This window comes from Canis lupus, chromosome 34 (assembly GCF_003254725.2).
Source record: "Canis lupus dingo isolate Sandy chromosome 34, ASM325472v2, whole genome shotgun sequence".
Classification (NCBI taxonomy): domain Eukaryota; kingdom Metazoa; phylum Chordata; class Mammalia; order Carnivora; family Canidae; genus Canis; species Canis lupus.
In genome coordinates, this window is record NC_064276.1 from 4,447,851 (window position 1) to 4,469,144 (window position 21,294).

At 41.7% G+C, this 21,294-nt stretch overlaps 2 long non-coding RNA genes across 4 annotated transcripts; one reads left to right on the forward strand and one right to left on the reverse strand.

Moving 5' to 3' along the window:
• Positions 1-2,020: 2,020 nt before the first annotated feature.
• Positions 2,021-13,128, reverse strand: LOC112662846 (uncharacterized). Of its 2 annotated transcripts, XR_003138888.3 has the most exons (3): positions 12,561-13,128; positions 9,242-9,386; positions 2,021-2,464 (listed from the first exon to the last, which is right to left on the reverse strand). It is a non-coding gene; the product is annotated as an uncharacterized LOC112662846 (long non-coding RNA). The 2 variants fall into 2 exon arrangements; XR_003138887.3 differs by lacking the exon at positions 12,561-13,128 and having other exon boundaries at positions 9,242-9,456.
• LOC112662847 (uncharacterized) lies at positions 9,447-19,289 on the forward strand. Of its 2 annotated transcripts, none has more exons than XR_007408271.1 (3): positions 9,447-10,178; positions 17,846-17,911; positions 19,144-19,289. It is a non-coding gene; the product is annotated as an uncharacterized LOC112662847 (long non-coding RNA). The 2 variants fall into 2 exon arrangements; XR_003138889.3 differs by lacking the exon at positions 9,447-10,178 and adding an exon at positions 15,879-17,739.
• The last annotated feature ends 2,005 nt before the right edge of the window (positions 19,290-21,294 follow it).

Consider the following 21,294-nt stretch of genomic DNA (forward strand, 5'->3'; position numbering starts at 1 on the left):
GGGTGGTAGAAGGGGAGGAGGGTGGGGGGTGGGGGTGAATGGGTGACGGGCACTGAGGAGGGCACTTGACGGGATGAGCACTGGGTGTTATTCTCTATGTTGGCAAATTGAACACCAATAAAAAATAAATTTATTAAAAAAAAAAAGATTTTGTGCTTCAGAGTCTACAATGGCCCGTGAGCTCTCCCCTTAGGAAAAGACTGCAGGCCCATAACAAATAGGTGGTAAAGTCTTGGAGCTACAGAGCTCTAGACCTCAGCTGTTGTTTGATAAAAAGATGCACAATCTTTGTGGCAACAACCGAGAACCATTGAAACTCTTCCCAAGATCTAAGAAATTTTAAAATGTCAATCGATCTGCAAGATGGCTTAGCAAGCTCGGAGCCCTGGGTCAGCAGATGGTGACAAGCTCCCAAATGCCAATTTGACCCCAGACTGACATATTTCTGTGCACGCTCCTGATTTCCATCTTACTTTCATTCAGGTCCATCTGTTTCGGAGGCAAGTTGTTCACTCAAGAAGTGGGCGCTATCTTTGTAATGCGGCAGAGGCACAGAGCAGCGGCCTCTGCAGGGATCTGTAGGCCCATTTCGCAGCATGAGTGGCAACTTGTGTAGGCAGGGTAGGGAAGGCAAAACGGACAGCAGTTGTCCAAGACCTCATCCAGAGCAATGGTGCCGGGCATATTCCAGGCACCAGTTTTTCAGCCTTGGCATCGCTATGGGCTATGACTATACTTGCTCAAGTGTTTCTGATTTTCTAAACACTAGGTGGTATTTTTCTGTAGTGAGCTTGGATGATCATGCAAAGGATAAATAATGTAGAAAACAGCTCAAGCAGTGAAAAGAAAGAAGGTGCTGAATACATAGGTTCTGAATACAAGTAAAAAGAGTATGGGAGTTTAAACTTTAGCTTTGCAGCGTTGAGGACCAAGGTGATGCAGAAGCGTAGCATGCCTGTGTTTCAGAAGAATCCTTCTCCTTCATGACAGGCCCTGCCCCAAAGGCCAAGCATGGCAAGTGTTTTGGTGAGAAAGTGATCTACTGGGTTTCTCCAGGAAGCAGCAAATCTAACTTCATCATGTCTTAGAAATTAAACTCAAACTTTCCTATAGTGCTTACTACAATGCCGAAGGTTCTTTATCTACCGTTGCAAGAAAATCACTCTCAATCTGCTAGCCTAAAATGACAATATTTGTTGGCTGACTGTTTCTGTGGGTCAAGAACCTGGGCACGGTGAGGTTGTGTCCAGTGGCTCAGAGTCTCCGAGAGGTTGCAATCCGGGTCTTGGCATCAGCGGCAATGACCTCACAGCTCAACTGGGAAGCATCCTTCTGGGCTGCTGGTCTGAGGGCCTCAGATCCTCCACCCTCGGGCTTACAAAATGGCAGCTTGCTTCAGCACAGCAGACAAGCAAGAAGAACCAAAGAGAGATGGTGGAGACAGGAAGGAAGTCATAGTCTTTCAGCCTCATCTCAGGAGTGATACACCATCGTTTTTGGGACATTCTCTTTATTAGAAGCCAGTGATTGCCCGGCCCACCCGCAAGGGGAGAAGAGCAGCCAGGGAGGTAGGGATCCTTGGGAGCCATTTCAGAAGCGGCCTAACAGAGAAGCGGGTCAATATTTGACTGTGATTATTATGATTCCTTACCAGGTGCTATTTCGTGTAAGCTGAACATACAGCAAAGCAGAACAGTAAAAATAGTTCTTTCTTGAAAAATAGATTAAATTTTATTGAAATCATTTGTTGGACTTATTTGATAAATCTTTGATTATATCCTATTTCTTTCTCCTTCCTTTTCCTATTCCCTTACTACCCAGGGCAAGAGAAGGCCTTTAACCAGTGAATGTAAATTCTCCCTTGATTAGAGATATTCATTGTCCTTTGTAGTAGTGAGTTAAAATATTCAAAATCGAATTTGTCAAAATTGAGAAACACATCTGTGGAAAATAAGCAAGAAAGGAAAAAAAAAATCCTGCAACACTCAAAACATGATGATGATGGTACCTTTTGTTTGACTTTTTTTTTTTTTTTTTGAGATTTTATTTATTCAGTGCATACTATAGGTTAGTCTGGACACTAAGAGTTTTTGATAATCTTTTGTTTCACCCTTGCTAGAGCTCTGCAAGGTTAGGAAAGGCCTTATTTTCTAGATGAAGGAGTACAATCTCAGGAGAGTTAAGATGTGGTTAGCATCACAAGTGTTGTAACCCGGCCTAACTCCAGAGGCATTGTGTTCTACAGCTCCTCCACATTCTGGTTTGGGAATACACTTTCATACACAATTTCACGTGCAATTGGCTTCTTGACCATTTAAAAAAAACAAAAACAAATGCATTTAAAAATGTATGTAGCCCCAGTGTCAGACATGCTGTTTTCACAAGAACCTCCAAGGAGCCACTTCATGAAAAGCTCCTTTGCTCTTTCCTGGCATAGACTCTGCTCCTGGATGTCAGAGAATTTCTGCCAAAAAAAAAAAAAAAAAGCTTAATTAGTTATATAAATAAGCATATTACTCATTGGTAGGAAAAAACTCTCACAATCCTGGTTCTCTGCTACCACCATGGCAGAAAGAAAGGGCACCCAGAGGCCTCAGCCAAGCAGCTGTATCACCCTCAGGTTCCAGAGCATCACAGCAGCCACTGCACCTGCCTAAGGGAATGCACAGCGTCAGGAGAGGTGGGCGCAGCAGCCCCCCAAGTGGGGTATAGAACTCAGGAAGCTCCCCAGATATCTCCTCATGATTATGATATCAATTCCTTCAGTTATTTAGCCAGGAGTGGGATTGCTGGATCATACTGTAGCTCTAGTTTTAATTTTTTGAAGACTCTCCATACTATTGTGCATAGTGACTACATGAACTTACATGCCCACCAACGGTGTGCAAGCATTCTCTTTCTCTGCACCCTTGCCAGGCCTTCCTAGATCTCTTGTCTTTTTCATAATAGCCGTTCCAACAGGCATGAGATAACATCTCCTTGTGGTTTTGATTTGCATTTCCCTGGTAATTACTGGTGTTGAGCACATGTTCATATACCTGTTGGCCATTTGTATGTCTTCTTTAGGGAAATGTCTACTTAGTCTCTGTGCCCAGTTTTGAATTTAGTTATTTGGATTTTTTTGCTGTTGAGTTGTAGGAGCTCTTTATATGTTTTGTGTATTAAACCTTATCAGATAAATTATTTACAAATATTTTCACCCATTCTGTAGGTTACCTTTCCATTTGTTGATTATTTCCTGTGCTAAGCAGAAGCTTTTTACTTTCATGTAGTCCCACTTGTTTATTTTTGCTTTTGTTTCTTGTGCTTTAGTGTCAAGTCCAAAATATCATTGCCAGGGCATGTAAAAAAAATTTCCTTATATTTTCTTCTAGGAAATTTAGAGTTTCAGGTCTTATGTTTAAATCTAATCCATTGTGAGTTGACTTTGGACATGGTGTGATATAAGAGTTCAATTTCGTTCTTTTGCATGTGGATATCCAATTTTCTCAAATACCATTTATTGAAGAGACCATCCTTTTTCCATTATATTCTTGGTATCCTTGCCAAAGGTCAAATGGCCACATATGTGTGGGTTTATTCCTGGATTCTCTATTCTATTCCTTTGGTCTATATGTCTGTTCATATGCCAGCATTATATTGTTTTGATTACTGTAGCTTTGTAATATATTTTGAAATCAGGAAGTGTGATGCCTCCAGCTTTGTTCTTCTTCCTCTAAAACAATCTGGCTATTCCAGGTCTTCTGTGAATTTTAGGATTTTTTTTCCATCTCTGTAGGAATTTCCATTATGATTTTGATAGAATTGCATTGAATCTATAGAAGATTTTACAACTTTACATATTTTTAAATAAATTAGTTATACAAATCCTTTATTTTATATGTGTGTTGTAAATATTTTCATTTAGTTTGTCATTTTTTGACTTTGCCTATGTTGTATTTACAGCATCCAAAATTTTTATTTTATTTTTATGTAGTTAAATTCATCAATCTTTTATTGCATTTAATTTTAAGTCATAATTTGCAAGCTTTTTACTATACTCAGGTTATAGGAGAATTGACCTCTATTTTCTTCTGGTATATGTAATTTATTTATTTATTTATTTATTTATTTATTTATTTATTTATTTATTTATAACATTTAAATCTATTTGGAGTTTATTTTTATGTAAGGTTTGAGGAATGGATCTAATTTTATCTATTTTTCCAAATGACTACCTGATTGTATTGTCATTCATTAAAGAGATTATGGTTGCCCCTGTGATTTGAGAGACCTGTTTTGCATCTTTTTCTTTATTTTCAACTCCACTGTCCTGTCTGTTCACATGCCAGCCTTTCACTGTATAGGATTTGTATCATGTTTTACCGTCCAGTAGGCTTATTCCTCCTCCCACTCACCCCCACCCACTGAGTTAATTCTTCTGTGTTTTCCTGGCTTTCCTTGTGTGTTTATTTTTCTAACTAGCCTAGCTCCATTAAAAAGCTCCTTAGAATTTTTACTGGAATTGCATTACATGTGTAAGCTGACTTCCGGAGAAATGACATCTGGATCACATTGAGACATCCCAACCAGGATAAGAGATGTTATTCCGTTGGTTCAATTATTCCGCTGGAGACTTACTTTCCTCTTCTTATTTCCTTCTTTCCCTTCACTGCCTCATCTCCAAGGGGTACCATGTCTTCTCCATATACCTCTTTCTCTCCCACAAGTAATGCTTCTTCCAAGCTGCCCCCTCTGGTTCCACCCACTTGCCAGTGTCTTTTCCACAGCAGGACGAGGAACCTCCAGCTCCTAACTGGTGTTGAGTCATTTTGTGTGTATTGTTTCCCTTTCTCCTTCCGGGGGTGGTTTTGTCTGTAGTTCTTCTCAGCCCTCAGGTCCCTCTGCTATCCTTTCTACTCTTTCTGGCCCCCTCTCTGCTCCTCTGCATTCAGAGGCTCTCAGCAGCGGCGAGTGGGTGTGGGAGCTCTGTGGGAATCTGCTGCCTTTTCCGTCTACGATCAGGTAATGCAAAGGTCGCAGCATTCCCTCTCTTCTGGTAGTGCCAAATGCATGAGTCCTTTTGAGTTTCATCTGTTTTCCTTATTGACTTCATGGTTGTTTGGGGAAGGAGGTTGCAAACCAGACCACCATTATTCTCCCAATCCTGAGGGCTGTATTTTAACAAGCTTGATATCTAGGCAAATCTAGGGGTAGATCTCACATCAGAAGATGTCATTTCCCATTAGATAACTTGAGTATGTTCATAGACTATGGTATAAAGAGAAATACAATTTCAACTCATGAAGAAATCTGTGCCCCAAAGGGAAAGGGGTTCGTTGGGAGGAAAGTTTGAGGGCAGAAAAGAGGGAACACAGTTCCCAGGGAACCTAGATTAGTGATTAAGAGGAAAAGAATTTTGGAAGGAAGAGTAAGCGAGAGTTCTAAAACATTGGGTGGAAATCTGATTTTGACTTAATTTGATTGCAGTCCCTGGGGCTTTGTTCCATTATAATATAATAATTTAGACATTCCAAGTTAGGTTGTGTTTCAATTAATGTGATAGTCTCAAGTAAATGGTACAGACGAACTGAAGAGACCCCCCCCTCCCCGCCATGCCTTGGTTGTTCACGATAAAAAAGTATCTGACCTCTGAATTTGGGTCTGCTTGTCCCTGTCTGGGGGCTGCCATCACAAGATGACAGTGTATTTGGGGACTGGCTTATTGTGGCCTCTGAACTCAAAATATACAAGCAGAACATGGATTTATTTTTCTCCCACTTCTATTTTTAATTCTGCTTTGTGGGATTTCCCTTCTCTGCCCATGGAAGACGCCTTAGACAGACCCATACAGCTTTCTCGATGCTTCGGCTCACGTGACAAAGAAGGTCCATTGCTGGGCATTAAAAGTTCTGGTTAGACTGAACTCTTCAATTTCACATCTGGTGCAAAGCTGCTCCCAACCCCAGCTCTCATTGCTTCTCCGCATGTCCCCAGGACAGAAGCAGGGAAAACTTATTGGTAGAAATGGGACACATCTCCCCATGCTTGGTGCCATTGTGATCTACCTGTCCTGCACACATGGTTGGTCCCCCAGAGCTGGCACTCCCTTGGGAGGTGCCTCTGTGATGGTCTGGCAGTCCCACAGAGATCACAGATTTGTGATCTTCCCTCTGCTTTTGTCCTGATGTATACCCACAGCCTCCTGGTGATGGGACCGCTCACCACCGTACACTGCCCTATCAAGTGGGTGCTTCCAAACTGCTTGGCTTGACCATCTTCTCTACATCCTTGCCATTCAAGGGGGTCATGCACTGGGATCCCAAATGGGTCCCTTCTCTTTAGCTTCCATAGTATACTGCACCAGCCAGCTCTCTTTTTTGGAATTCTCAGGAGAGAAGCAGGCAATAGTCTCTACCTACAGGTACTCTCGAATTCCAAGAAACATACATTTAGCTCTTCCAGGACCACCACCCCCCACTTCATGTTTGCTCAGCATGTGGTGCATTGGCTGTAGGATGCCAATCTCCTACCCTTAATTATATATACTCTTTTCTGATATCTCTGCTGGAGCCTCCTTTCCTTACTTTGAGAAGGTGGTCAAGCACCCTACTTCCCTCTCATGATGGAGAATACATACTAATCTGCCCCTGGCTGGCAAATCTTGTTTTGGCTTATTGCCTTCAATAAACTCATTTCTTGGGGGATCCCTGGATGGCTCAGTGGTTTAGTGCCTGCCTTTGGCCCAGGGTGCGATGCTGGAGTCCCGGGATCAAGTCCCACATTGGGCTCCCGGCATGAAGCCTGCTTCTCCCTCTTCCTGTGTCTCTGCCTCTCTCTCTCTCTCTACGCCTATCATAAATAAATAAATAAATAAATAAATAAATAAATAAATAAATCTTTAAAAAAACCAACTCATTTCTTTCCATATATGTATCTGTGTATGTAAAGATTACATATTTTATATTACATACATACATTATATTCTGTATTATAACATTATGTTATATTGTATTATATACATATAGATATGGAAGTTGCAGAGTGCACACAAATTGAATACATCATGCTAGATACATAGTTGGGTTGCTAGACTGGCTTTTCAACATTTTGTTCATCTTTTATTTTTTAAATATTTTATTTATTTATTTACAAGAGACACAGAGAGAGAGGCAGAGGGAGAAGTGGGGTCTGTGCAAGAAGCCTGTTGTGGAACCCGATTTCAGGACTCCGGGATCATGCCCTGAGCCAAAGGCAGATGCTCAACCCCTGAGCCACCCAGGCACCCTGCTCTTCAATCTTAATAGGTCCTGAAGGAATGTGTTTAGAACTTTATTCTGGAATGGGAGGGGCTTTCCGCCTATTTGTTTGAAGCCTCCGCCAGAATCCTGGACCAGGGGGAATGGTGTCAGCCATATTTAGTTACCAACACTTTCTACCATTTGTGATCATCTACTGTGTGCCAATTCCTATTCTAAATGCTTGAACTAATTTCATCCCGTTCCTGTAAGAGAATGTTTCTTTACTTCCTTTTACAGAGTAAGGTATAGGGGTTCAGAGAGGCAGAACATCTTGCCCAAGATCACACATCTGGTGAGGCCAAGCCTGGGAAGGACTGGAGGGCTGTCTGATTGCCAAGCCTGCATTCTGTGCCTCATCACGGCGTCAGATGGTTAGACAGCATCAGATGTGTCCACTAAACTAAAACAGGCCTCATTCTCCCGAAAGTGCTGATTAAAAAGTTCAGTTGGGATGTTGTGTTGGCTATCATGAACATCGGTGTGGATAACTCTATATTCCCTAGAAACCATGGAGATATTATCTACATCCCGTTTACAAATGCAACCCCAAGCAAAGACTGCAAACTACTGCTCCTTAGGGAGGAAAACTAGCCAATCCATCACTAGAGACCTGTTCAAATTTCTAGTGTCTTAGTGAATGTCGGGTTTTGACATAAAGCTATTTGTGCACATGAGGAAGATGTTGTCAGTGGCCTGTGCTGCATGCAGGGCTCTGTGCTAGGTGGGAAAACTGTTGAATGTATAGGTCTGTCATTCAAAGAGCAGACCCAGTCACCACCAAAGCTTGCTTTATTTATTTATTTATTTATTTATTTATTTATTTATTTATTTATTTATTTTGGACATGTAGCTACCCCTCTATTGGTCTTAAATAATTTTTTAACAAGTAATTATACTTACAATAGGAACAAAAGGAATTCTATTTCTGAATTTGCTATTTTGTGGATACATGCCAGTACTTGGTCTTTAGTTGAAACAGACATTTAGCTATAAACCACTGGCCAGAAAGATCCTAAATGATCAATTTCCCCTGTTATTTTAACTCCCTTGTCTCTCCTAACTGTACCACGCACATTTTTCCTCACTGACCTTCCAACACATTCCCAGCTTTCATGAGCTTTGTACTTCAGTTATTAAATTACAAAAGAAATGGGGCAAAAGGACTAAAATATATTTCTCAGAAATACAGCTGTGCTAGCAACGGGCGCCGCATGTGAAGTATGTCTCTTATCCCACTTCTCCTCATCACATTTCAGCAAATAAATCCGACTCTCTGTGGAACAATTTTGGTGTTAGCACAAAGTAATTCGAAACAGTGGGGGGTGGGAGACGCATAATTATGACCAGCAGAAGATGCGTTTGCAAAAGCCGTGCATGAAATGATTGAGTTAGGAAAAAGCTTTGCCAGAGGCCCAGAAAATCCTTCTGTTTCCCCCTAAATTACAAAGCATTTATTCTATTCTGTAGTGATTTACATGATAATTCCATAAAACTACTTTGCCTAAAATTATTCTGTCTGTTTGTCCTCCTCAGTAATAATATGTTAGGATTCATCTGGCTTATTTATTCATTCATTGGATAGAATAAGAGAGAGTTCCTACTCTGGTGGGCCACATAAAGGAGGTCATTATATTTCAAGTTAGCACGTGGATCAAGAGGGCTGCAGAGCAAGCATCATCGGGGAGGACCACATATCCCTGTCTGCATGGTCATGAGAAGCTTCCTGGACAAGGTGATGGCAAGGCCGAGTCCTAGGGGAGGAGCCGGCATTGTTGAGGGTGAGGTAGGACAAGGTATCCTGGGTGTAAGGGAGTGGCATGACCAAGGACCATAGATAGGCATGGCCAAGAACATGGAAGATGGAGTCAAGAAGTATAAGGAACACAGTGGGTGGGTGTCTTAGTTGGCTTGGGCTACCATAGCAAAATACCATAAGCTGGGTGGCTTACACAGTGACTTACACAGTGGCAATCTGTTTTCTCACAGTTCTGAAGACTGAAAGTCCAAGATGAAGGTGCCAGCAGGGTCAGTGTCTGGTGAGGTCCCTCTCCTTGGATTGCAGATGGCTGCCTTCTTACTACACCCTCACATGGCCATTCTGTGTTCCTATGGAGAGAGAGATTGAGATCTCTACACTCTCTAGTCCTCTTCTTAGAAGAACTCTAATCTCATCATGAAGGCCCCAACCTCATGACTTAATCTAATTATCTCACAAAGGCTCCATCTCTGGATACCATCATAGTGGGCTTAGGACTTCAGCATATGAATCTGGCAGGACACAGATCAGTTGATGACAGTGTGTATATTAGTCAGGGTTCTCCAGAGAAACAGGACACACACACACACACAGACACACACACCACACAGATTGAAAGACACAATGTGGGAGTTGGCAAGTCAAAATGTGTTGGACAAGCCAGCAAGCAGGAAATCCTGATATGAGTTGAGGTTGCAGTCTTGAGTGTGAATTCTGTGTGGCCGACCAGGTGGGCTGGAAACTCAGGCAAGGTTTCTACATTTGAGTCTTGAGGCCAAATTCCTTCTTATTCGGAAATCTTTCCTCTTCAGGGCTTCAACTGATTAGATGAGGCCCTTCCACATTATGTGGAGCAATCTGTATTTTTCAAAGCCCACCAATTTAAATTAATCATATCTAAACTATATCTTCACAGCAACATCTAGACTAGTGTTTGACTAAATAACTGGACACCATAGCCTAGCCAGGTTGACACATGAAACCCTCACGGTGAGCAGAATGGGATGAATCAAAGAGGGGTGAACATGAGAAATTAATGGTCTGGGGCTGGATTCTAGAAAAGCTGGCCTGTGCTAGCTAGTGAACCACCACTGCCTTATAGATCTGGGATCATAAACACAGATGCCTAAGGGACCAGACAGGTAAGACAAATGAATGATTTGAGACCTGCTTATATTTCTTATATACACACCAAACACATGAGAATATTCTATTCTATTTTATAAAGAAAGATGTGCTTTCAATTTCTTTTTTAGTAGAGCCCTTTTGATTTATCTCTCATTTTCTCTCTTTTGATAGGGACAAGGATACACAAAAATATCTCTGTTATAACCAAATGATGGTATAGGCAAGGATAAAAAATGGCAACTGTCACATGCCCTGATTCCTGTTGATGGAGGAGTATTGGAGGACACTTGATATGTTGGAGGGAATCTGCTTTCTAAGGGGGATGGCCAGGCCACTGGCCCAGCTCATGGTACACTGTGGACATGTGGAGCTAGTGTGGCCAGATGTTCTGATGTTTATGTGACATGTTCTAATTTTGAAACATCAAAATATCTTAAAAGACTCTGTAGCCAAACTCCTCTCCTGGAAATGCCAAGCCTTCTGCTGTTCATGATGAGACCATTTTCAGGTTTTAGGTAGTGTGCTTTCAGGCGAAGTGAATTCAGTATCTATCACTGAATAACAGATTATCTCCCAAATTTTGTGGCACAAAACAATATTTATAAGCTTGCAATTTCTATGGATCAGAAATTGGAGCATTTTAGGTGGGTGGTTCTGGCTCAGGACTTCTTACAGGTGCTAGTGAAGATGTCAGCTGAGAGAGGCTAGAGGAACCACTTCCAAGCTCACTCACGTGGCTGTTGGCAGGAGGCCTTACTTCCTCATTATGTGGACTTCTCCACGGGATTGCTGAGCATACTTAGAACCTGGCAGCTGGCTTTCCTCAGTATGAGGAATGAGAGAGACCAGGATGGAAACCACAGTGCCTCTTATACTCTAACCTCAGAAGTGAAATCCCGTCATGTTTGCCATCTTCTCTTGACCGCATTGACCACCCTGGAACAATATGGGAGGAGACTACATAGCATGTGACTCTCAGAAGGCAAGGATCACTGGGGGCCATGCGTAAGGCTTACTACACAGTCGATTTGGGGTTGGTATGTGTGTATAGGATAGATTTGAGGTAGGGACCTTATTTAGGAGGATATTGGTTTGATAGAATGCTGATGAGGGCATATGGCAGTTAGAAAAAGGAAAAGAAAGTAAATTCACAAATACTTAAGGAATAAAATGTCTCTCAATTTTCCTGCCTTTGAGAATAACTGTGTGGGAACACAATGTATGGAGTTGTTGCAGTCATTTTGTGATAATGAGGTGACAAACGATTATGCTTGATGTGGTATGGTGGGCGGATGGACAGACCCTGGCTGCTTGATGACATTGCTGGGTCACCAATCACCCTTAAAATATCTCATCACATTAACAATAAAGACCTTAAGAATTTAAGCCACCATGAATGGGGCATTCTGTTATGGGCTGCTTTAAAAATACAGGGTGAGAGACAGAGGCATGAGTTCAAGCTCTGAGATTGAATGGTTTAGTGGAAAAACTATGAAGGTTTTCATTTCACAGATGATTAGATGGCAGTGATGCCAGAGGAAGTAAACATGATGGGAAGAAAGCAGATTCAGGGCCATGTGAGTCCTGTTGACCCTGGCCTGCTTGGGGGGGTAACTGCACAAGAGGGACCAGCACGCTTCATTCACCTCTATATTCCTCGTGGTGAGCATCATGCTTCACATATGTGAGGCCTCTAATAAATGTGTGCTGAGGAAGTAAACAAGTGAGTGGTTGGAAGGACGATGAGGCCCACACAGAGGTAGCAGTCACAGGTCTATGAAAGAAAACCAGTTATCCGTGTTTGGTGACAGAGCCTCAGTGTAGATGGCATGTCACAGATCCTGGCAAAGCCTTTAATGGTGTATTAAAAAGTTAGACTGAGGGCACCTGGGTGGCTCAGTCGGTTGGGTGACCCACTCTTGATTTCAGCTCAGGTCATGATCTCAGGGTTGTGAGATCGAGCCCCATGACCGGCTCTGTGCTGGACCAGCTTGGGATTCTCTCGCTCGCCTTCTGCCTCTCTCCTACACTGCTCGTGTGAACACTCATGCTCTCTCTATATTTAAAAAAAAAAAAGGTAGACTGTATGGAGAGACATCACTGTGTATGAAATGGATCATTCTATGGGGATGTTCATTTCTTTCCCCTCTATGTACGTATTTCTTTACATGGTAAATTGCCTTTGAAGAAAATACTGTCTCCATTTTTGCAGAAGAAAATTATATAGAAGAGAAGAAAATTAAGTGAACAAAATCAAACCTGCCACATGGCACAGGGTTTTCAAGGATTCTCATTTAAGAACAAAGAGAAGGTGATGGTCTGTAGCCACGTGGTGCCTGCCATCCATGCTACGCGCTTGCCCATGTAAACCAAGTAGCCCAGAAGCCTCAAAGTACCTGTTGGTCAGCTATTTTCATTTGAAGAGTATCCCATGGGTCCTTCTTTCTTCTCCTTTAGACTTTGAAGTTTATTTCCGTTTTCTGGGCTGCCTTCAAATGATGACATGCCCTCGCAGAAGCACGCGCCATAAAGACAGAATATTTATGGTTGAGTCCTTTGCCCTCATTTTCAGTAGACACTAGAAATAGGGTTTCAGACGGAGACCCCATGAAGGAGCTCAGCCAGCAGCCACGGTGAGCAGCACTGCAGGCAGTGCTGGCTGGGAACAAATGAGGTTTGGCCCAGAAAGTGCCATGGGGTCTTGGCAGGGTCTTTGCACTAGAGTTGGTTTCCATGGCTTCATTCCACAGTCAGCCCTGGTTCCAGAACTTTACATGGTGCAAAAGCTTGGAGGGCCTGAGCCAAGAGCTCCGTGGAGGCTGTACAGACATCACTTATCCCCCCATGGTTCCTCTGGGTGGCCAGGCTCTCTGGTCTTCTAAGTCTACTTGGGGTGTGGGCATGTTTGAGGCCATCTAGGGTCCTGAATGATGGGACCAGACTGCCTTGCCATAGTTCCCTCTCTGTGTCTGCCAGCTTGGCTTGGAATTTGGAGTGCCCTTGGTGGGGAGGTTCTCCTTGTGCTCCTATGTCCTTGCTCCTGTCCCCATCCCTGACTCTACCACCAACCACAGGGAGGGAATCCTTCCCTAGTCTTGAGGAAATCTTTCTCCTCTCAGGATTGTTGGCTATTCTGTCTCTGGATTCCTCTCATGGCTTTGGAGCAAGCCTGAAGACCCCTCCTCACTATAGCCAGGGTGTGTTTGGCCTTTTCTCTGCTCTCCTCAGAACTGTGGCCCAGCCATCTGAGGCTCCAGAAGTCACTTAGCATTCCCCATTGATCTACCTGGTGGTTCCTCCTAGGGCATGTCTTGGCCTCAGTGGAGCCTGATGGGCCTAGTGGTTTGGGTTGCTTGTCTTGAAGGCCACACCAATTCTCATACCTGTTTTCAAGTATGAGACCAGCTTGGTGCCTTTCTCCCCTCTGGGTGGGTGGTCTTGACATCCCGTCAGCCTGGGGTGACTGCATTTCAACTGTTAATGTGGAAAATGGTGCTGATTTATAGCAGTAGCCCCAGAATTACTTGTTGGGGGTAGAGGGAAGGCTTAAAGGTAAACACTCATCTTTGGGACCTAAGTTATGATACATATCAAAACATTACACGTATTTCTTTTTATCTTTCTTTTTTTTTTTTTTTTTTTTTAGATTTTATTTATTTGAGAGAGAGCAAGCACAAGCAGGAGAGGGGCAAAGGGAGAGGGAGAAGCAGACTCCTCACTGAGCAGGGAGCCCGATGCAGGACTCGATCCCAGGACTTTGAGATCATGACCTGAGCCGAAGGCAGATGCTTAACCTGAGTCACCCGGGGCCCCCATTGCATGTATTACTAACAGAGTCAATTGGGGAGAATGTGACTGAAGTATGAAGCCGAGGAGCTTGCCAACTCCTTCCCTCAAACTTGGACATGGCCTTAGAGAAACCCACCAAAGGAAACTCACTTATCTATGTCCCTGCATCTTCCCGGGCCAGCAGGGTGGCCTTCTTGTCACTGGACTGTCATGGTTTAGCACTGAAAGCCCTGTACCCCCCAAAACCTCTTGATCCCAGCAGGCAGGGTGGAGGGAAGGGGAGAGGGGGACAGGAAGCAAGTTGGTCATCGTAGACCCCTCAGCGGCCCTGGGCTCAGGACTAAATTGATCAAAGTGATGATTAGGATTTAGAGGCTTTCAGACACTGTCAATCAGCACCAAATTTCATTTTTAGCTTACATTCCTGACATGATATGGTATGGTTTCTTTTCATGAAATAATTGGATATTAGGAAAGTAATGTATGCATGCTCATAGGAAATCATCTAAACAGAACTGAAGAGTACATGTAGCAGTTAGAAGTCAGCCTCTCTGCTGACCTTCCCTGTTTTATATCTTCCAGCCAGGGACAGCCACATTCAATAGTTGCCAGGTGTTAGGCTACGAATATTCAATGCATACAGATGCCTCTTTATGCACAGTATAGGTGCATTGCAACTTCCTTTTTTAAATTTATTTTTTTGCTGCAACTCTGTTGTGAAGTTCCACCTCTAAGAACACCTATACATTTTTTTATTTAGGTTTTTAAAAATGACTATAGTTTTCTTCCCACCAAAAACCAACGTCCAATTGGCTTCTAGTGGATGTTTAGCTTATGCTTAGGTTCCTTCGATTTTGAACAATCTGCAATAAATAAACTAGAAGCACATTTGTGCACACATACCTACTGGATAGATTGCTACAAGTGGGATGGCCATACCACAGGGTATGTACGTTTTCCACTCTGATAACTAAGAAATGTGCGTCACTACATTGCATCCATTTACACTCAGGTTCACAGTGTGTGTGAATGTCTACTTTCAAACTTTCTTATCATCTCTGGGTATTATCAAACTTCTCAACCTGAGAAGCAAAAGACTGCAATTTTATTTGCATTCTTTTAGTTCTAAACAGATCTGAACTTCAGTTATATGTGAATTGGACACTTGTCCAATTTTTGTGTGTGGGCACTAATATTTCCTATCCTCTGTCCATTTTTCCCCTTCTTTTTTGAAATTGGCATGTTTCTGCTTCTTAAGAGAAGTGTATAGTTTTTAGATAATTTCATTTGGTTTCTTCATCATGAATTGCCTTTTGTTGTTCCTTGAGGGTATTAACTATGTACATTTAAATATTTAAGTCTTGGTGCAGGTCAGGAGCAGCCAGCCTGCAGCTCATGGGATCTATTTCGCATTACCAAATTAGATTTGTAATATCTAAATTTTTTTCTCAGTGGAGCTGTTGCTGCAGGAAGTAGATAAAGAACAAGGGTCAATTTAAAAAGGAGATACTCTGGGGTGGGGTAAGTTTTTGAGGGAAGAGATGGTAATAGCAAAAATAGCAAAAATTGGGATAAGCATAACATAAAAAGCTAAGGCACTCTTAAGCCCGTGGAATTCAACACTATGATCTGAATTCAAATTTCACCCCACCCCCACTTTTTGAAGTTTTAGGAAAATCATTGCATTTGTTTATGTCTCTTCATTTCTTTACCTATTAGGGTGTCACTTAATATTTCCTATTTAATCTAAATAGAACACAGTGCCATCAAAAAATTTCTAGAGTAGTTCAGGGAAAATGAGTATTTGCGTGATTTTTTTTTTTTTTACTACAGACCAGCATTATAACTTTATGATAATGGAAACTGATTGCAAAATGATCAAAATTGAATCTATCAGCCCTAAAATCTTGGTTTTAATGGGATGTCAGTGGTTCTTACAGCATGGATTTCATCTAGTGCCTAAGACACTTTGTCTTTGATAAATATGAGCATCGCTCCAATTGTCAGCATTGCCCCCGCATTCACTCAGAGCTGAAGCAAGGCAGCTATGGGCACAGCTGCAATGTCAGCAAGGTTCAGATCTTCACCCAGAGAGTGACATAAATGCCAGGTTTCCCCAAAGACCTTGTTCTTTCATGTTCTGAGGAAGGTTTCTTGGTGTCCATGTTAGTTCTACTCACGAACTGGCCATCCTGGCTTTCCAAGGATTTGTCTACCCTCTCCTGTTGAGTGAGGTGATCCCTTCTGCTTGGCTGTTCCTTTCTTGTCTCCATGGGACCCCTGTGACTTCCCCTAAATGCTTGCTGTATGAAGTGCAGGCCCCTAAATGACTGTCCTGCTATTGGTTGCCCAATGTGGCCAAGAGCTCCATTTCTAAAGCACTCATCGCTGTTATAGACTTGTTTATTCATTTTTTCCCAGCCTTCCCTTTGGAGGATGCTGGTTAGAGAAGTTCCAGAGTCTATGTCCCTACCTAACAGATTATATCACAAAGCTCCCAGGCCACAGATAAGCCACAGACGCTGATAGAATCTCGGAGGGATCCCTGAGTGGCTCAGCGGTTTAGCACCTGCCTTCAGCCCAGGACGTGATCCTGGAGTCCTGGGATAAAGTCCCACGTCAGGCTCCCTGCATGGAGCCTGCTTCTCCCTCTGCATGTGTCTCTGCCTCTCTCTCTCTATGTGTGTCTTTCATGAATAAATGAATAAAATCTTAAAATAAAAAAAAAAAGAATACCGGAGCCACCTCATCCTTGATATATTCCCTACCCAGAGGAGCTGCACTCTCACTGCTGGCAGAGGGGGTGCCCTTAATTGTGTTATTATGGGCACGGCTTGACTAGAGTCCCAAGTCACACTTACATCTTCTTCCAGGAGGCCAGCCAAGTCTTCAGGCCCACTCTGGTCCACGTGGCTAAAACCCAAGGCTAGAGTCTCACTCTGTTTTCCTCTAGGTGACACCTTAAAGGAGGTACTGCTTAGCTCCCTTTCACCTCTTTTCTCACCTGTCTCTTGCTTCAGATTATTTTCCCCCTCTTTCTTTTCACTTTCTTTTCACTTTCTCTTTTTTCTTTCTTGCCTCTCTTCACCCTCTTAGCTTGGTCTCCTTGATTTCATTCCCTCTGTCTGATGTCTCCAACACTTGTGCTGGCTCTGTCTGTCCACTAGCCCTTAATACTGCCTTTCTCCAGAACACCTTTCTCCCATCCTCATTTCCTGTAGCTATACAAGGTCATTCTGGGCACTGTTATCTGGGTGGTTTTATTTATTTATTCATGAGAGACACACAGAGAGAAGCAGAGACATAGGCAGAGGGAGAAGTAGGCTCCCCATGGGGAGCTCGATACAGGACTCGATTCCAGGACCCCAGGATCACAACCTGAACAAAAGCCTCAACCACTGAGCCACCCAGGTGCCCCTGGCTAATTTAAATGATCAATTTGTATCAGTTAGCTTTTTCTGCATAACAAATCACCCCAAACTTGAAATAATAGCTATTTAACTCATTGTTCTTCTGACTGGTCATTTAGGCTGGGCTCAGCTGCGTGAGTTTCTGTGCACTTTTAAGTTTCTACTAATCTATGAGTTTCCTTTGATTTCCAGAATTTTTTATCCCTGGCCCTATTGGAGTTTTAGACCAGATAACTCTTCACAGGAGAGGCTGTCCTGTGCATCGTAGAACATGGAGCCGTCTGTACCTGTTAGATGCTGGTAGCAAATCCTCCTCCTCAGTGCAACAACCCAAACTGTCTCCAGACATGGCAAATGTCCCTTGGACATTTGAGAGGTGGGGACATTGTCCGTGGCTGAGAAGCACTAATCTAACACAATACCCAGAAGAGTGAGAGCCAACTGCATATTTAATGAAAGAATTTTTTTTTTTACTCCTGCAGATGCAAAACTTTTAGAAGCGTTTGACACTTACCAGACAGACCTTTAGTAAGTAGGTTCTTACAAGGGTGAGTATTTCAAGGAAAGTGGAAGGAAATAACCTTACAACTGTCTGACTTGGAGAAATGTTACACCTAGAAACATGTAGCTCCAACAGTAGACCCGATGCTCAACATCCCTTCTAAGCTTTTATTGAGACAGGATATCTACATTTCATTTTGTTGTCTACAGGAAGTGATCCATTGGCCAGTTTTGCCCTCTGCAAGACAGATCCATGTCTCTCTAGCAGCAATTTTAATTATAATAGAAGAATAGTCCATTCTGTAAGAGGCTTTAATTTTTGTGAAGTGTTTTATCACGAACAGTAGCGATGTGATTGTGAGAAAAAAGAGAAATATAACTATCATGTGTGAATTTGATTTGGGAAATATCTCATAATCTTTCAAAACATATAGAACAGATCAAACCTGTTGTGATACAAATTGGAAAAAATTACTTTCCAACATACGAAGACATGCCTTTACAAAAGTATCAGGGGTTGGTACACATATAGATAGGCTCCAAAATTAGTATTTGTCAAAGCATCATTGATTCTGGCATTTAGATGTCCTCTAATTCATCTCTATTGATCATTGTTTCCTTGCTCATCTGAGAAACAGGTATCTTTTTTCTTTGTCATTGTACCAGGTTATGCTCATATGCAATATGAATAAGGCATTGAGGAGGACTTCTGAAACACCCAGTGTCACCCCATCACATTTCATTTTTCTTGTCAGAAAATTAGTTTGCTCCATGCGGTAACTCAAAGTCATTCAACCTAGTCTCAGAAAAGCTGCCATTCATCTTGTTGCCAGACTAGAAAGAGAAGGATTTCAGTCAAAGATGAGTTCAGGGAAGAAGCAGATGAATATCATTATGGGACTCCCTATGTGATGTGTCCGCCATATTGCCAATGAAATAGTAACCCCTTTCAGCAAGAACTGCTCACCACCCATGCACATGAAGAAGCACATTTTTCCCCCCATTTCTACTTTTTAGAGACTAATGGGTCAGTGATGTTCACCTCTATGAGAGGTACTGAACAGCCTCATCATTCCTTTGACAAATGTTGTAATGCTGATGCTTCCTATATGCTATGGACTGAATTATGGCCCCCACCAAAATGCATATGCAGAAACCCGAACCTCCAGCACCTCAGAATGTGACTGTACTTGGAAATAAGGTCTTTACAGAGATAACTAAGTTAAAAATGAGATCATCTGAGTGGGCCCTAATCTAATATGACTGGCTTTCTTTTAAGAAGAGAAGATTAAGTATGCGGACATACACAGAGGGAAGATTATGTGAAGACACAGGGAAGAAAGGCTTCAGAAGAAACCAACCCAACCAGCACCCTGATCTTGGACTTCTCACCCCTAGAATTGTAAGAATATAAACTTCTGTTGTTGAAACCACCAAGTCTGTGGTACTTTACTATGGCAGCTTGAACAAACTCACATGCTATTTTCCAAGACTGTTGCATGGTTGTGTGATATAGATTTGAGTTTCTTAGAATGGCCCTCCCAGTCTTTTCTGCTGCTTCCTGGCCAAGTACACAAATTGAAAATCAGAACAAAGATAATGAAGGGCATCTCCATGGAGGCATTTATATCTATATCCTTACATCTATGACTGGTCTGTAACTGACTTCTACATTGCCTACAATCATAATTTTCATTATTTGTTAAATTGTACCTACAGTGGAACTAGACTAGACACATGGTTTCTGGTCCAGGAACTTCATTATTTCAAAATTGTGAACATGATGATTGATTCCATTTCAATCATAAAAATATACGCGGGATCCTGAATCAGAGTCATTTTTAAAATGAACTCACTTAGAATCTTTTTTTAAAAAAAACTTTATTACCCAATTTTTGGGAAAAAAATATAAAAGATATTCCAGCACCGTAGTTCACTTTGTCTGTAATGCAGGAGGTACCACTTACGGTTCTTCAAAAGCAGACAATGTGGCTGGTGATGTTAAAAGCCTCAGTGTTCTATAAATAGAAATAAATTATAGAATCAGAATGGTGGTCAAATGACCTTTTTTTCAGAGATGAGAAAACTGGAAGAGACATAAAATGAAGGCTACCAAGATTATTTCTTCTCCCAAATATCTTTCCTATAATCTAAAATTTGGAAGGAAAAAATTTTTCCTCAATATCCTTTAAACATTTGCTTAATTTCATACAAAACTCTTCACATCCACAAAAGATACCCAGGAAGAGTAGAGGTAAATATAGATTTACACACATTGTTTGAGTTATTAAGATGATTGAAATTTGGCCTCGCCCACCCAGGTTTATTGAGAAATAAATGACATACACTGTGTAAGTTTAAGGCATACAGGATAATGGTTTGATTTACAGATATTATGAAATGATCACACAATAAATTCAGTTAACATGTCTTCTCATATATATATATATATATATATACACACAATAAAAAGAAAGGAACATTTTCTTCTTGTGATTAGAACTCTTAGGATTTACTCATTTAACAACTTTTAATAAATCTCACAGCAGGGTTAGCTATAAGCATCATGTTGTACATGACATCCCTAATACTTATTTACCTTCTACCTAAAATCTGTACCTTTCACACCCTTCCTCCAATTTCCTCTCCCACCATCCTTCAAGTTTGGTAACTATATACAGTCTGATCTCTTTTTCTTTGGTTGGTTTATATATTTATTTGGATTCCACACATAAGTGAGAACAGAACTTTCTCTGTCTGACTTATTTCACTTAGAATAATCGCTTCAAGTTCCATCCATGTTATTGAAAATGGTCAGATTTTCTTTTTTTTTTAATGACTGAATAGTATTCCATTGGCTATACATACCACAGCTTCTCTATCCATTTATCCATTGGTGGACACAGGTTGTCTCCATGTCTTGGCTTTTGTAAATAATGCTGCTATGACCGTGGAGGTACAGATATCTTTTCAAGTTAGCGTTTTCATTTCTTTTGGATATATTCCCAAAAGTGGAATTACTGGATCATATTGTAGTTCTACGTTAAATTTTTGAGCATCCTCAGTAGTGTTTTCCACAGTGGCTACATGAATTTTCAATCCCACCAACAATGCACAAGGATTTCCTTTGCTCCACATTCTTGCCCACATTTATCTCTCGTCTTCTTGGTGATGGCCATTCTAATTCACATGAGATGATATCTCTGTGTAGTTTTAATTTGCATTGTCTTAATGACCACTGATGCTGAGAATCTTCTCCTGTATTTGTTGGCCATTTATATATCTTCTCTGGAGATATATTTATTTGGGTCTTTTACCCATTTTAATTGGGTTATTTGTTTTTTTGCTATTGAGTTGTATGAGTTCTTCATGTATTGTGGATATTAATCCCTTATCAGATATTTGATAATAAACCCATCCCATGGGTTGT